We start from the raw sequence: 15,959 nt of genomic DNA, 5'->3' as shown, positions 1-15,959 counted from the left end.
GTCATAGGCTTTCTCCTTTCTCACGTTCTTCCAGCTTTCTAAATCGACCCAAACCAGGAGGACGTCCACTCGTTCTGCCAAACGTGGGCTGGAAAGGGGCCTTGCAGAGACACTGTGGTTGGAAAGAGAGAGAAACAGAGAGAAGCCTTAACAGGGGATTCTGCTCTCCTTCAGTGCTTGGAAGGCCTCTGGGCCTGGTTCAGCTTCAGTAAGCACACACGCTGGGTGCCCAGTGACGCCAGGGACACTGGCGGAGTCCCCACTGTCACTGAATCATCTGAGACATCTCGGCACAGAACTAGGAATTTCATGTAGTACTTCCTTGCCCTGTTTGTTTACCAAAAGGTGAAATCAACTGTTCTAAAAGAAACAATTCCCATCTCTATCAGTGCTTCCTTAACCTTTTGTGAGTCACCTGCCCCTTTGAGAATCTGCTGAAAGCTATGCGCTGTCTCTTCAGAAAATGAACACAGAATATACATTCATTCTCTTTTAACTTCAGGGCTTTCACAGATCCCTGAAAATTCAGCAATGAAACTAATGTCTATGCTGACAATTTCTGTCTGTAGTGCCAAGGGAATGAACGAATGATGCAATGAAAGAACAAGTGAAGAATAAAGGAGTGGCATGCGCTTGGGGGGATGTAAGGCAGGACAAGGACAGACACGCAGCACCTCTGGACACCTGGATTCTTGCTGATGGTTCCTGTAGGCTTCAAAGAGGCCAACCGAGATGTATTAATAGCATGTGGCCAATTTTTACTGGATAGGTGTCCTCCAGAGAGAGCACCTCATTTCCTTGTTGTTGTTCAGTCGCTAAGTTGTGTCGTCTGACTCTTTGCAACCCCATGGACTGCAGCATGGACTCTTTTCCTTAAATTTTATCTATCACTCTCGTCCAGCCCTTCTGAGTGACCATCTTTCTCAAAGGTATCACACACTTTCCTGCCATTCCCAGGGTGCCCTACACAAAGAAGAATCTTTTCTGGGTAACTACGGGGCAACAGGGTAAGCATAAATTCAGACACGTATAGGTAAGCCATTTCTTCTTCCTGACATACAGCTGAGCCAGCTGAGACCTGGAGCCCCAAGTCAGTCCTTCCCCATCATCACCCTCCTGCTGGGACCCAGGCTTCCAGCCTCCCTCTTCATTTTATTTTTCTGATATATGTTCTAAAATGCTGGAATGAACTTTCAACTCATTCTTAATAGCTGCATCTCTCCCTGTGAGGCTTTTAACATAATCTCATTTTCTTCCAATCACTGTACTATATTATGACAGAGGGAGACCTTCAGATGTGACTGGAGTGAGTAGGGATCTCTGCCCAAACATGCAGTAGCCCCAGAGAGTTCTTTTGCTAGAGCAGAGTCTCCAAGGCCCCAGAGACAAGGCTTTGAGGGGCCCCCCACTTCTTCTCTCATAGGTCTCCCTCTCTGCCCTTCTCTTCCCCCCACCCCACCCCACTGCTCAGCACCAGGCTCTGGCCACCTGAAGCTGGGAAGTCCCCAAACAAACCCGCTGTTTCCCAGCTCTCTTCCTTTGCATGTGCTGTGGCTGCCACCTCACACAGAGGCCACCACCTGCTTGCCTTCCAAGAGCTCCCATCCCTCTGTGCAAGCCTCACCTTCCCAACCTCCTCAGAAGATCTGTTTCCTTCCTTTGCAAATCCAGGGTCCTTACCTCAACCGTGGCACCTGGGACACTGTATTTCTGAACTCAGCGCTTCTAACAATGCATTTCCAACCTCTTTTTTGAAACTTTTTCAGGGGAAACAAAGGTAGAGCTTAGATAAACACAACTGTTTACCTGTTCATCCCGTGACCTGTGTCTTATTTATCTTTATTTCCCCAGCACACAGCACAGGGTACACACTGATGCTTCAGTACATATTTGTTAATAAATGTGTCCTTTGTAGAGTTGTTCTCTCTTTACCCTAAGAGCTGGGTTGTCGGTTGTAATCTCAACCCCCTGCCCTCCCACTGCCTCCACTTCCATTCTGCTGGGAACTTGTTAGAACTGTGTGCAAACCACGAGGAAATAGGCACTAAGGGATTCTCTTAGGAGGAAACTGATGGACTTCTGTTATGGACTTAGGTTATTGTGCCTTAAGTGATGGCCGTTCTGGTGTAGTTGTGCCTTCTGAGATCCAGTGGGTGAGGTCACTGGATGGGAAAACTCCTCCAGTCAGTTGTCATAGTAACCATGACTTTCAATTTCATGCAAGCGAGTCCCTGAGAGGAAAACACACCAAGGGGTGGGGGAGGAGTGGTAGGAATCCATCAAAGGCGTCCCAGCATTGTCCTCTCATACCCTTTTCTTTGCTTCTTGCTGGTTTACACGCTCAAGGTAGATGCCATTATGTGTGGGCATCTGAGTAGAAGCCGCTTAAAATAGCCACCCGACTATTTCAGGGAGCAGTTGAATATGCATGAAGCTATTTTAGAAAAGATGTGCCCAGCCCAGCCAATCCAAACCCCATCCTTTCCCTTGGAAATGCCAAGAGGAGCTGAATGGGACCTTTCTTAGTCTTCCCCACTGGGGTGGGGGTTTTTCAGAAGCCACAGAAACAACACCTGGGCTAATGTTGGTCTAGCAGCCCTGTCAGCTCTGCCTCCCGATCCTGCGGTCACAGAGGCTCCAGGCCAGACAGCTCAGCCTTCCAGAGTCCTCCAGAGCCTTGGCAGCCTTCAACCACAACTGTGTTACAATCCAGTTGGCCTATATTTGTTCATTTATTCCTTTAACACACTTTTATGGATAGATGAAATAAGACAAGTTCATTTGAGGGGGTAGATCGACAGGTGAGCGGGGATGACGGCCTTGTGGTTCCTAAATAGAGGGGTGACCTGAAGAAGGAGCCCTCGGTTCTTCCTGATGGCTTGAGAGAGAGGGGGATGGATGGATATGGCTCGGGGTGGGATGCCCTGTTGGGAGGGAGGGTGTGCCTGTAAGAAGGTGAGAAAGAAAGGGGAGCCAGACTGTGGGGGCATGGAGTGCTAAGCTAAAGCATGCCACTTTCTCTGAGCCCCAGGCTGGGCCAGGAAGGCTCCCTTATGAGCCTATGGCGCTGTTACACCCCTGTTGCTGCCATCAATCCAGACTGGAAGTCCCTTGGTCAGATTGTCCTGGGCATCTATGCAACCCAGAGCCAGGCTAGGCACTGAGCAGATGCTCAGAATTTTGGTTGAAAGCGTGGATTCTGGAACCAGACTGCCTGGGTTCTGATCTGAACTCTGCTTCTCACTAGCTCTGACCTTGGGCATGTTACCCGCCTCTCTTTGCTTCAGTTTTCTCACCTTAAAATGAGGATAATAATAGTACCTATCTCTTTTGGTGAGAGGTACATGAATTAATATATGTAAAGGGCTTAGAAGTCTGTGGGGTGCTTGGTAAGAAACATCTAAAACTATTAGCTGCTTTTATTATTCTACCGAATCTGGCTTTTATCTTGACAATGGAAAGCCATCAGGGAAGAGGTTTTCTTTCCAAAATAAAAATAAGTTTACTGCTTTGCCTGATTTTACTTACACATGTCTACCATAAAAGTTGAAGCGTTATAAGTACAAGGAAGAAAGAGGGAAACTACCTTTCACGCTGACCCGCAGATAACTATCATTAACATGACTGGTGGTCCAGTGATTGAGGATCCACCTTCCAATGTAGGGGACTCCGGTTTGATCCCTGATAGGGGAACTAAGATCTACATTCCTCAGGGCAACTAAACCACTTGCCACAACTAGATAAAGCCTGAGTACCGCAACAAAAGATTCCCCCGTGCTGAAACAAAAGATCCCACATGCCGCACCTAAGACCTGACACAGCCAAATAAATTAATAAATATTTTCTTAAAACATGACTAACTTTTTTAGATACAGTTGACTGTCATTATTCAAGGACTCTGCATTTGCAAATTCACTGACTCTCTAAAGGTGATTTAATCTCGAAATCAACACTCACAGTGCCTTTGCGTGTTTGCAGACGCACACGGAGCAAACGATTTGAGCCTCTCTACGCGCATGTTCCCAGCGGAGGTCGAAAAGGCGACACTGCCTGTTTCAGCTCCCCTGTGTCAACAAGTGTCCCTTTCACAGTCTATTTAGTGCCATTTTTGTGCTTTTTGTCAGTGATCTCACTGTGACGTGCCTTACAGAGACAACACGTGTGTTAGATAAGCTTCTTCCAGGCAAGGGCTATTCGCCATGAGTTCAATGTCTTAATATTTATATATAGAGAGAGAGAGTTCAAAAATATATATTAAATAAAGTGTATTTGATAGAAACACACATAAAACAAAGTTACGTATTGACAGGTTGACAAAAATGTCCAGAGGCTCCCAGGCACCTAATGTTATATTTCCCCTAGGCGCGATGGTTCAGTGCTCACTGAGTCAGTGTCTGTGGACCTTTATAGAACTTAACAACTGTGAATAACAAGAATCAAGAGAACTTTTCTAGATACACAGATGTATACCATTTGGACCATACTTTCCACATAATTTTGACAATCTAAAAAAAAAAAAAATAGTAATCAGGACATCCCTGGTGATCCAGTGGTTAAGAATCAGCCTGCCAATGCAGGGGACACAGGTTCGATTCCTGGTCTGGGAAGATTCCACATGCTGCAGGGCAACTAAGCCCTCGAGATGCAACTACTGAGCCCACACACCGCAACAATCGAAGCCTGTGTGCTCTAGAGCCTGTGCTCCATAACAAGAGAAGCCACCCCAGTGAGAAGCCCACGCACTGCAACAGAGAGTAGCCCCCACCCAAATCAACTAGCGAAGGGCTGCATGCATCAATGAACACCCAGCATAGCCAAAAATAAATAAATAAATAAAATTTAAAGACTATATCCTATTATGTGAAAAGCAGCTTTCTGGACCCATAAATACATACAGGTCTCTAGATGGCTGCATTTCCATAGCCATTCTTTTACTTATTAACCTACTGATGGACGAATTGATTGCTTCTGATTATTCACTATTATAAACAACACTATGATAAACAGTCTTATTGGTAATAATAAAATAGTCAACATTTATTCAGTGCTTACTCTGGTATGCACTCGGGTATTCAGTGCTTACCCAGCACTCTGCTATGAGTTTTATAAGTATTATGTCATTGAATTTTATTTATAATAAGTATACATATAAATTGGAGAAGGCGATGGCACCCCACTCCAGTACTCTTGCCTGAAGAATCTCATGGACAGAGGAGCCTGGTAGGCTGCAGTCCATGGGCTCGCTAAGAGTCTGATACGACTGAGCGACTTCACTTTCACTTTTCACTTTCATTCATTGGAGAAGGAAATGGCAACCCACTCCAGTGTTCTTGCCTGGAGAATCCCAGGGACGGCGGAGCCTGGTGGGCTGCCGTCTATGGGGTCGCACAGAGTCGGACACGACTGACGTGACTTATCAGCATACATATAAATTTACATACACATATATAAATTATATCTATGGCATTTATAAGTGTTATCTCATTGAATATTATCTCACAACAAGCCTATGAAGGTGGTATTATTATTATAACCACTTTACAGATAAGGGATCTGATGCTTAGAAAAGTTAAGTAACTTTACAGGATCACAGGGCTTAAAACCAGGTCTCTCTGACCTCTGATGCCTCTTTCTTAACCAGTATGCTCTGCTTCCTTCTTATATGCACGATTCCAGGCACTTTTGGACTGTTTCCTTAGGATATCTGTTTAGAAGGGGGCTGATGAGTTGAAGGCTGTGCACATTTGCAAATGTTGATACATATTGTTAAATTCAATTCACAATCCACCAACAGTCCTCCAGCACCCCTGTGTCCCACTCCTCACTTCCCTAGGTATTCTCACACTTTGAAATAGGCAACTAGAAGTGCATCTTGATTCTTTAATGCACATCCTTTGACTACAGGTAGCTACCCTTCATATGCTTGCCACGCCCTGTGTTTTGTCTTTTGCAAACTGCTTATCCATATCCTCTGCCCATTTTTCTACTGATATGTCTTTACCTGATTTATGAGCTCTTCTGTCTTAGTGCTACTAACCCTTTACCCATCATACACATGTTCACCCATCATACATACTTTTCTTAGTTCATTATTATTCCTTAACCCCAATTACTGTGGGATTTTTTTTTTTTTTTGCCATGGGTCTTTAATTATTGATATTTTATTTCATGATTTCTGGATTTAGTTTTCTACTTAAGGAGGCATTCTCCATCCCAACAGGGTATAACTATTCCCTCACTGTTTTTCTTCTAATACCTTTCTGGTTTCATGCTTTTTCTTTAGCCTGGAAGTACTTTGATGCAAGGACTGAGATTTGGATCTAGTTTTATTCTTTTATTTTTCTCCTAAAATAGCTGACTTGCTGTCTTATAGTATGTTAGGAGTCATTTGCCTTTTTGTCTCCAATTTTAAACACCATGCTCACTTACATCTACTTTTGGGTGCTCTGTTCTTGTTCACTGATCCACAAGCCTATTCCTTTACCAACACTGATTTTTTTCTAGGCTATTATTCCAAGTTTATCTTTCCAGATATACTTTATAATAATTTAATGGAAACACTTTATTGGAATTGGAATTGGAGTTTCATTTAACTTATAGACTAATTCACAATGCCTTCCCAAGTTTATTCTTGGAATTTGGTATCTTTGGAGACTGGAGTCTTTTCCCTATGCTTTTCCCAGCTGGCTCATTCTGATGCCACCTTCTGTTCTAGCCAACCCTGCAGGAAGCAATCACTTTCTCCCCCAACACTTCCATGTCACTCTTACATTTTCACCCTAAATGACAATTACTAGTGAGACAGCGGGCTCTTGGAAGGCAGGGTCCCTGCGTGGTCTGTTTGTGCACCTCTCGCCATATGTTGGTAGATGGTCAAGGCCATTGAGATATTTGCAGAATGAATAACTGAATGAATCAATAAGTGAATGAGGACTCCCCTGGTGCTGCAGTGGATAGGAGTCTACCTGCCAGTGCAGGGGACACCAGTTTGATCCCTGGGCTGGGAAGATTCTGTATGCTGGAGAGCAACTAAGCCCACACGTCGCAACTACTGAGCCTGTGCACTGCAACCATCGTGCATCTAGAGCGTTTGCTCTGCAACAAGAGAAGCCCCCGGAAAGAGAAGCCCCCGGAAAGGGAAGCCCCCGGAAAGAGAAGCCCCTGGAAAGAGAAGCCCCATAAAGAGAAGCCACCGTAATGAGAAGCCCCTGTAAAGAGAAGCCCCCAAAAAGAGAAGCCCCCGTAAAGAGAAGCCCCCGAAAAGAGAAGCCTGCACATGGCAACTAGAGAGTAGCCCCCACTCACCCCAACTAGAGAAAAGCCCACACAAAGCAATGAAGACCCCATGCAGCCAAATATAAATAAAATTATTTTTAAAAAAACAAATGAAGGAAAGACATATTCCTAGAAAACTGAAAGTGAAGTAGATTTTCTATCCAAAAAAAAAAAAAAACAACAACTCTACTTTGCCATAGACTTTCATTAGAAAACAAAAGCTTTGTCTTAAGCTAAATTCCTGAGACCACGCCAGAATCAGAGAAGTGGTGGCTGCTAGGGTGATGTGTCAAGTGCAGCCTGCCCCAGCACCTCTCCCCAGAGACTTCCACCCTTGCCGAGAAGCCTAGGCACTTCTCAGGGAGACTCTCAAGGCCTTGCGGACTTTCCAGAAGGAGGAGAACAGGCATTCATGAAGTGCCTGCTTGCACTTTCCTGGAAGATACAAAACTTCCAAAAGGTTGGTATCACTAGTCCCATTTTGTGGATGGAGAAACTGAGGCTCAGAGAGATGGAGCCCTGATCTAGTAACTTGACAAGACTGGCAGGAGCTGAAGCTGTGGAACTCTAAGGGCCTGGCCTCTCCTACAATAATGTCCAGAGCCCAGAGTCTGAGAGGCTAAGGGGCCCAGAGAAGAGTCCCACATGGCGTCAGAGAGAGAGGATCCTGCCTTCACTGGCCAAGATAGTCCCTCAAGAATTTTCTTCCTCCAGAGCAGCAGTGATGCCTATGGGCTGTGCCTGAAGAGCATTGAACTCCAGTCTAAGAGCCAGTGTCCAGGCTGGGGATGTGTTACACTGGCCATGCTGTCACGCTGAGACTGGGGAGGGGACCTGGGGTGGAGGTGGAAGGTTTGCCATGGGGGAAGGGGCTGGTCTCCAGCACACATCTGGGGACGCCCTTCCGTTTTCCTCCTCCCAGTCTGCCCAGGGTTGGTGTTTCTCGACTTGGCCCTGCAGGCCCCTCCTGGGAGTCCGGCCAAGCAGCCACTTCCTTATGGGGCTGGCAGCTGCTGGGCCAGTCTCAGCTTACTTCTAAGCCTGGATCAAAGCTCCAGTTTCTTATGAAGGACTGTGGGTTGGGGATCGATACATTCAACTGTCTTGGCACTGTGTCTGACCCCATGTGGGCCCCAGGGACGTGGAGATGAGTAAGCCACTGGCTTCCTCCTTTGTGGCTCCATTCTGCTCAGGAAGCAGAGTGTGCGGAAAGTTTCTAGCCCCACCTTGGTGTCGCGGTAGAGATATCTGAGTGCTGGGGGAGCCTAGATGGTGAGAAAGTGGGGAGACGATTCAGCAGGTACCAAGATGTGAAGGTTAGATGTCAGGCTATGGCATGTGGACTTCACCTTGTGGACAAAGGGAGCTGTCCCATGTTTTGAAGCAAGAGCCTCCCACAAACAGGTTTGTGCTTCAGAAACACACCAACCAGGTGTGTGTGTGTGTGTGTGTATGTATGTATATATGTGTGTGTGTGTATATATATATGCATATATATGTGTGTGTGTATTTCTTAACATAAATTACCTATTTTAAATTAAAACAATTATATTTTCCAACAAAACTTTAGAGAGTGGCATTATTTTATATTTATATATTATTTTATATTTTGGTAATGTCTTAAAGAAAGTTGGATTTTTGTATATGCCCCTACACTTGATCTTTATTTTCAATAAACATGTATAGTTTTTAAGGTGAAAATTAAAGCATCTCCATTTTGCAAAAATAATACCAAACCTAAGAGAACATAGAGCAGATGGATATGAACCCAGATGAACCGGTGACCCATATGGTGCCTGGGAATGGAAAGAACCCTGGGCTTACGGTTCATGGTCAAGTTCATGCCGCTGACACGCTGGATTACTGTGAGCAAAATTACTTCCCCATCTCAACCTCAGTTCCTTTGCCTGTAAAATGGGAATTCTCTTACCTCATACACAGGGCTGCCATCAGGACAAAATGGGATGTCAGAGGACACTGTATGTTTGTACACATTTGACAAAGGTCAAACAGTAACGTGAGGGTCTGGAAGGTTCTCTCTACATGCCCACAGATGTTTAAGATACCCTGCTGCAAACTCACCACCCATCCATTTCTTGAGAAGTCTCTCTCTCAGCTGTTTCAGCTCAAACTCAAGCCTGTCCTGTGAAAACGTGGCCCTGTCCAGAGAAGCAATCATTCATGTGTTCGGTGGGCCACCTGCCCACCAGGTCCGGCCTGCTGGGCTGGGAACGTCAACATCGGCCCCTTCCTGGTGAGAGAAGGAACAGGGAGCCGGCTTGTTCTCCAAGAGCAGAAGACTGGCCGGCGAGGAGGAACATTTTAAGGTGGGACGCTTCCTCCTGCACCGTTGGCAGCTGTCTACATAAGGCATCCATTATGCGCTGCCCCTAAGGCCAGTGGGCCTGAGAGGCTAGGCTAAAATTAGTGTAAAAATGCGCACCCGCCAGAGACACAGAACATCCGAAGGTCAGATGCCTGCAGCCAGCCACCCGGGCAGGAGCCGGGGAGCGGGCACAGAACAGCTGTGGCAGCATCGGCCTCCGCTTCCTCTCGGGCATGGGGACGACAGTCCTGCCCAGAGTCCTGGTTCCACAGCTCGGCTTGAGTTGAAAAATAGGATGCAGAGTACAACCCCAAACATTTTTTTTTTTAAATCTGTGTACATTCATAGGAAAAAAAGGTGGGAGAGGAATTACTAAATATCCAAGAGGCAGTATCAAATATGGAATAGTGGCTGAATTTTTTTCTCTTCCTGTACTTTCCAAAACATGTTCAACAAATACATACTAATTTTTCAATCAGAAGAAAACACAACTGGACTACCCTGGTGGTCCAGTGGTGAAGAACCCACCTGCCAATGCAGGGGACACAGGTTTGATCCCTGATCCAGGAAGATTCCACATGCAGGGCAACCACTGAAGCCTGTGCACCCTGGAGCTCATGCTGTGCAGCAAGAGGAGCCTCTGCAATGAGAAGCCCACACATCACAACTAGAGCAGCCCCCACTTGTCACAACTAGAGAGAGCCCGCGCGCAGCAGCGAAGGATCAGTGCAGCCAAAATAAATACATACATACATATATAAAGTTTTTTTTTAAAGAAGAAAACACAACCAAAGATGTCATCCATTATATGTTTATATTAAATATAATTTTGCATATATCTTAAATTTATAAAAGTGATTAAATTGTATACATTTATAGTCATATAAACTCCCTGGTGGCTCAGACTATAAAGAATCTGCCTGTAATGAAGGAGACCCGGGTTCAATCCCTGGGTCAGGAAGGTACCCTGGAGAAGGGCATGGAAACTCACTCTAGTATTCTTGCCTGGAGAATCCCATGGACAGAGGAACCTGGTGGGCTACAGTCTATGGCTCGCAAAGAGTTAGACATGATTGAGTGACTAACACACACACACACACACACACACAGTCATATAGCACATACGTGGCTGCAGTCCACTGATGTTCATCGCTTTGAATTCCAGAATATCAAGCCTGACTGGCATTAAAGAGAAACATTGTCCAAGTCTTCCTTTTATGGAAGAAACTGAGGTCCCAGAAGCAAAGCAGGATGCTGAGAAACTACTTTTCGCGGATCTTCATTCTGACAGGAGTTTCCCCAAATCTTGCCCACTTTAATTCTGTTGTTGTTTTTACTCCCACTTTGTGGAGATAGAAACTGAGGCACAGAATTGATCACCCCACAGCACCCAGCTAGGGAGCCACAGAGCAAAGTCCCAGCCCTGCCTTCCTCTCCGGAGCCCAGGGAGTTGGAGGGAAGGGCCTGTGGAAAACACTGGCTCCCTATTGTAAGTAGCGCTGCAATGAACGCTGGGGTGCATGCGTCTTTTGGAATTATGATTTCCTCCCAGGATTAGGATTGCTGGGTCATATGGTAGCTCTATTTTTAGTTTTTCTTAAAAAAAATTTTTTTTATTGAAGGATAATTGCTTTACAGAATTTTTTTGTTTTCTGTCAAACCTCGACATGAATCAGCAATATAGGTATACATATATATCCCCTCCCTTTTGAACCTCCCTCCCATCTCCCACCCCATCCCATCCCTCTAGATTAATACAGAGCCCCTGTTTGAGTTTCCTGAGCCATACAGCAAATTCCTGTTGGCTATCTCTTTTACATATGGTAATGTAAGTTTCCATGGTACTCTTTCCATACCTCTCTCTTCCCTCTCCTCCCATCTACCCATGTCCATAAGTCTATTCTCTATGCCTGTTTCTCCATATTTTTAGTTTTTAAAAGAATCTCCACACTGTTCTCCATAGTGACTGAACCAATCTACATTCTCACCAACAGTGTAAGAGGGTTCCCCTTTCTCCACACCCCCTCCAGCATTTATTGTTTGCAGATTTATTGTTGATGGCCATTCTGACCGGTAAGGACATGGAAACAAGCTTTATGTCCATCATTAGAGGAAGATGTGGTCCATATATACAATGGAATACTACTCAGCCATATAAAGGAATGGCATTACGCCATTTGCCAAGATGTGGATGGACCCAGAGCCTATCACACAGAGTGAAGTAAGTCAGAAAGAGAAAAATAAATATGGAATATTAACACAACTATGTGGAATCTAGAAAAATGACACAGATAAACATATTTGCAAAGCAAAAAAAGAGACACAGAAGTAGAGAACAAATGAATGGATGCTAAGGGGACAAAGGGGGAGGGCGGGATGAATTGGGGGGTTGGGATTGACCTATATACACTGCTATGTATAAAATAGATAACTAACGAGGACCTACTGTATAGCATAGGGAACTCTACTCAGTGCTCTGTGGTGACCTAAATGGGAAGGATTTAGGGTCCAAAAAGAGGGGATATATGTATACATATAGTTGGTTCACTTTGCTGTACAGCAGAAAGCAACAGAACATTGTAAAGTAACTAGCCTCCAATAAAAATTAAAAAGCAAAAAAAAAGAAAAAGAAAAACCACTAGCTCCCTGAAGCCTCAAGCATTCAGTAAGCCATCCCACACAGGAACATGTTTTGACTGTCTTTCCTGAGACCTTTGGGTGGTGCAGGCCTCCCCAGCCTCTGGGAGCCTTTGAAGGAACAAGTGCACAGAGTGGTGTGGGACACAAAGCCACGGTGCCCCCTTTCTCCATGTGGGTCAGATTGGGTGGGGAAGGTTTGCAGGCGAAGGCAGGCAGGTGCCAGGTCTTTGGAACAGGAAGAGTCAGCCAGGGAAGCTGACTCTCAAGCTCTGCATTCCTTCACTGGCCCCCTCCAGCTTTCCAGTGTTCCAGCTCTGGAAATACCTTGACGCCACTTCACGTGCTGGTATCTGAGGCTTCTGCTCCAGCTACAACGTCTGTCTGCAGCGCCTGTCCCTGTCTCTAATTACTGCCCCTGCTCTTTCAGGGCTCGACACATCCCTGCTGAGTGCCTACTGGAAATGGCAACCCACTCCAGTATTCTTGCCTGGAGGATTTCATGGACAGGGGATGCTGGCGGGCTACCGTCCATGGGGCAAAGAGTCGGACACAACTGAGTGACCAACACTGACACTATGCATTAGAGCAAGACACAGTTCCAGCCCTGGCGGTGCCGAGTTCTTAGAGAAGGCTTAGTGTTCAGGCTGCACCAGGTCATTCAAGTGAGGGCTCTGAGGTCAGACTGCCCAGGTTCAGCCTGACTCAGCCACTTCCCAGCTGTGTGTGCCCAAGACAGTCACTCGGCCTCTCTGCATCAGTTCTCCTCGTCTGTAAAAGAGGATGATAAATGCCTGCCTCACAGCACTGTTGTGTAGGTAGAGTGTAAATCTATATAAAATTCTTAGGGCCTATTATACAGAGTGAAGTAAGTCAGAAAGAGAAGCACCAATACTGTATATTAACGCATGTATATGGAATTTAGAAAGATGGTAACGACAATTCTATATGCAAGGCAGCAAAGGAGACACAGATGTAAAGAACAGACTTTTGGACTCTGCGGGAGAAGGCGAGGGTGGGATGATTTGAGAGAACACCACTGAACCATGTAGATTACCATATGTAAAATAAATGACCAGAGCAAGTTCGATGCATGAGGCAGGGCACTCAGAGCTGGTGCTCTGGGACAAGCCAGTGGGATGGGGTGGGGAGGGAGGTGGGAGGGGGGCTCAGGATGGGGGGACATGTGCACCCATGGCTGATTCATGTCAATGTATGGCAAAAACCATCACGATATTGTAAAGTAATTATTCTCCAATTAAAATAAATTAATATAAAAAATAAACTTGGATTAGCTCTTAAAAATATTCTTAGAGCAGTGCCTGGCACATAGCAAATGCTCAATAATCATTCATTATTATAATTTTTCTTCTTCTTATTAGCATATTTCTCAGATTCCCTCCTCATGATGGCCCTTGCTTCTGCCTTCTAGCTGCCCCTCCTCTACAGCCCCGTAGAGCATCAGTAGCGATATGATACGGGCCTTGAGGACTGTTCATCCTCATATTCCTGTATGTGGTGCAGGGACCATATTCATTCCTCTCCATCCCAGGCCCTGGCACAAACACAGCAACAGTGTCTCCAGGGCTACTGTCAACTCAGTGAGTAACACATGGCCTCAACTCCAACCAAGAAAAGTCTCAGAAGCTCCTCGCTGCCTGGGTCCTAGAGGAGGCACATCTGGCCATATCTCAGAGCTCACTGATGTTCTTCAAACTGTGAAGCCTGCCCTGGATCCGACCCTCCTGAGCTGACACGGGAGCAGGTACCAGGCTTCCTAGAATGCTTCTCTGTGTTGGGGAGCTGGGGAGCTCTGCAGGGCAGGTCATCCTAAACACCAACACGGATGCTCCACCAATCGGGATATTTCCCATGGCGATGCCTTTCTACCTACCGGTCCTCTTGCCTAGAGTGCACTTTTTGCCTTTCACAGTCCTTCTGATCTGATGAACTCCTACTGATCCTTCCACGCCCCCTCTCCCACAGCGCTTTCCCTTTCTTACAGGGTGTTGTTATTTGTTTACACACCCCTTCTGGAGAAGGGACCATCTTATTCCCGTCGGGGGCCCCAGTGTCTGCCAGTGCCTGGAACAGAGGAGGTGTCAGGAAAGTTCTGCCAACCTAAATTTTCAAAGAAAAATCTAGTCCATTGGTCTGACTGCCCATGAAGGCACAGGTGAGAACTGCCACACTTGAACCAAGAAAACCCACAGGCCTTCCCAGGACACCTGCTTCATCGCTGGGATGGGAGCTGGGGGAGCAGCCCAGAACGTTAAGTGTCCCATGTGACGGGCAGCGGGCTGGCCTTTCACAGAGCTCCGGCCCCTGATTCTGGAACCACCCGAGGAGGTGGGTATGTGGGAGATGAAGACACCCAGGCACAGGCGGTTACACTGCTCCCCGAGGGAGTGACAAGACAGGGCTGGAGTCCAGTGCTCTGGCCCCCAGAGCCTACTCTTCCGTCTCTCCCAGGAGACAACAGATGTGAAGGCGTTTCGAGTCCTGCCAAGAGAGGAAACTGCAAAACGACACAATTGCAGAGTGTTACCCGCCACACTAAAACGACTCTAGGGCGGGAGCCACCTGGGTATGTAGTGGAGGGGGGAGGGCTGAGGAAGAAGGGCTTTAGGAACAGTACTGCATTCTTTCTCTCTTCCTTTCTTTTAAATATTTATTCATTTATTTGGCTGCATGGGGTTCTTTGTTTTGGCACATGGACTCTCTAGGTGTGGGATGTGGGCTTGGTTGCCCCACGGCCTGTGGGATCTGACTGCCTAGACCGGGGATCAAATCCACGTCCCCTGCATTACAAGGCAGATTCTTAACCAATGGACTGCCAGGGGAGTCCCTGAATTCTTTTTTTAAACAAACAGTTCTTTTTTTGCATTTTTAAAATTTTCGCTTTTTATATTTTGGGCTGCATTGCATGGCATACGGGATCTTAGTTCCCCAGCCAGGGATCGAGCCAGCACCCCTTGGATTGGAATTAGGGAGTCTGAACCATTGGGCTACCAAGGAAGCCCCAACACTGCATTCTTACAGGGCTGCTGTCTGGGGGGAGGCGGCCCAGCGTTCTTCAGGGGCGGGGGAGGAGGGGAACCGGGTCGGTTGGGAAGAGAGGTTCTGATGGCAATCCAGCAGCCCTCCGCCAGAGAGGCCCCCAGGGTGCCTTGTGGCTGCTTTTCACTAGGAGATCTGAAGGGCCCCAGTGGGACACAGACAGCTCAATGAGGGGCTCCTGTGCTGGGCCTCCCATGGCTGATGTTCAAGTTTCTGACACAGGCATCTCCTTGCTGCTCTCAGCCTCTCCCTGGGGCCCAGAGTCTTCTCCTGGCACCCCAGACTGACCATCTGCTTTCCTTCCTCAATCATATAGGGACCAACCCAAGCTCCTTAATCTGGCATTCAAAGGCCCAACTGCTTCTCCTAGGCTCACTTCTCCCTACTCTTTCTCTGCACCTACTAATCCCAGTTATTCCACCTTTGCATGTATTGTCTCCTTAGTCTGGAAGGCCCTTCTTCCTATTTTGCCTGGTGAACTCCTATTCATCCTTCAAAGCCCAGTTCAAGTTTCGCCTTCCAATGGTCCTCCCTGAACCACCCCCACAACCAAACCCAGACAGAATGGACCCCTCCCGCCTTCACAGGTTTCCTCTACCATCGCTATTTACACATTGTCTCCTCCTTCAGGTGGGAAGCTTTTTCAGACCAATGATGTGCT

General features: G+C 46.6%; 1 protein-coding gene across 1 annotated transcript in view; it reads right to left on the bottom strand.

The window, feature by feature from the left end:
• Window positions 1-15,959, bottom strand: part of HIVEP3 (HIVEP zinc finger 3) — a 179,281-nt gene that overhangs the window by 162,317 nt on the left and 1,005 nt on the right. The gene's annotated exons all lie outside the window — the stretch shown is intronic.

The sequence above is a fragment of the Bubalus kerabau genome, chromosome 6 (assembly GCF_029407905.1).
Source record: "Bubalus kerabau isolate K-KA32 ecotype Philippines breed swamp buffalo chromosome 6, PCC_UOA_SB_1v2, whole genome shotgun sequence".
In the NCBI taxonomy this organism is placed as follows: domain Eukaryota; kingdom Metazoa; phylum Chordata; class Mammalia; order Artiodactyla; family Bovidae; genus Bubalus; species Bubalus kerabau.
The sequence above is the reverse complement of the archived record's forward strand: the minus strand, read 5'-3'. Positions and strand labels throughout refer to the sequence as shown.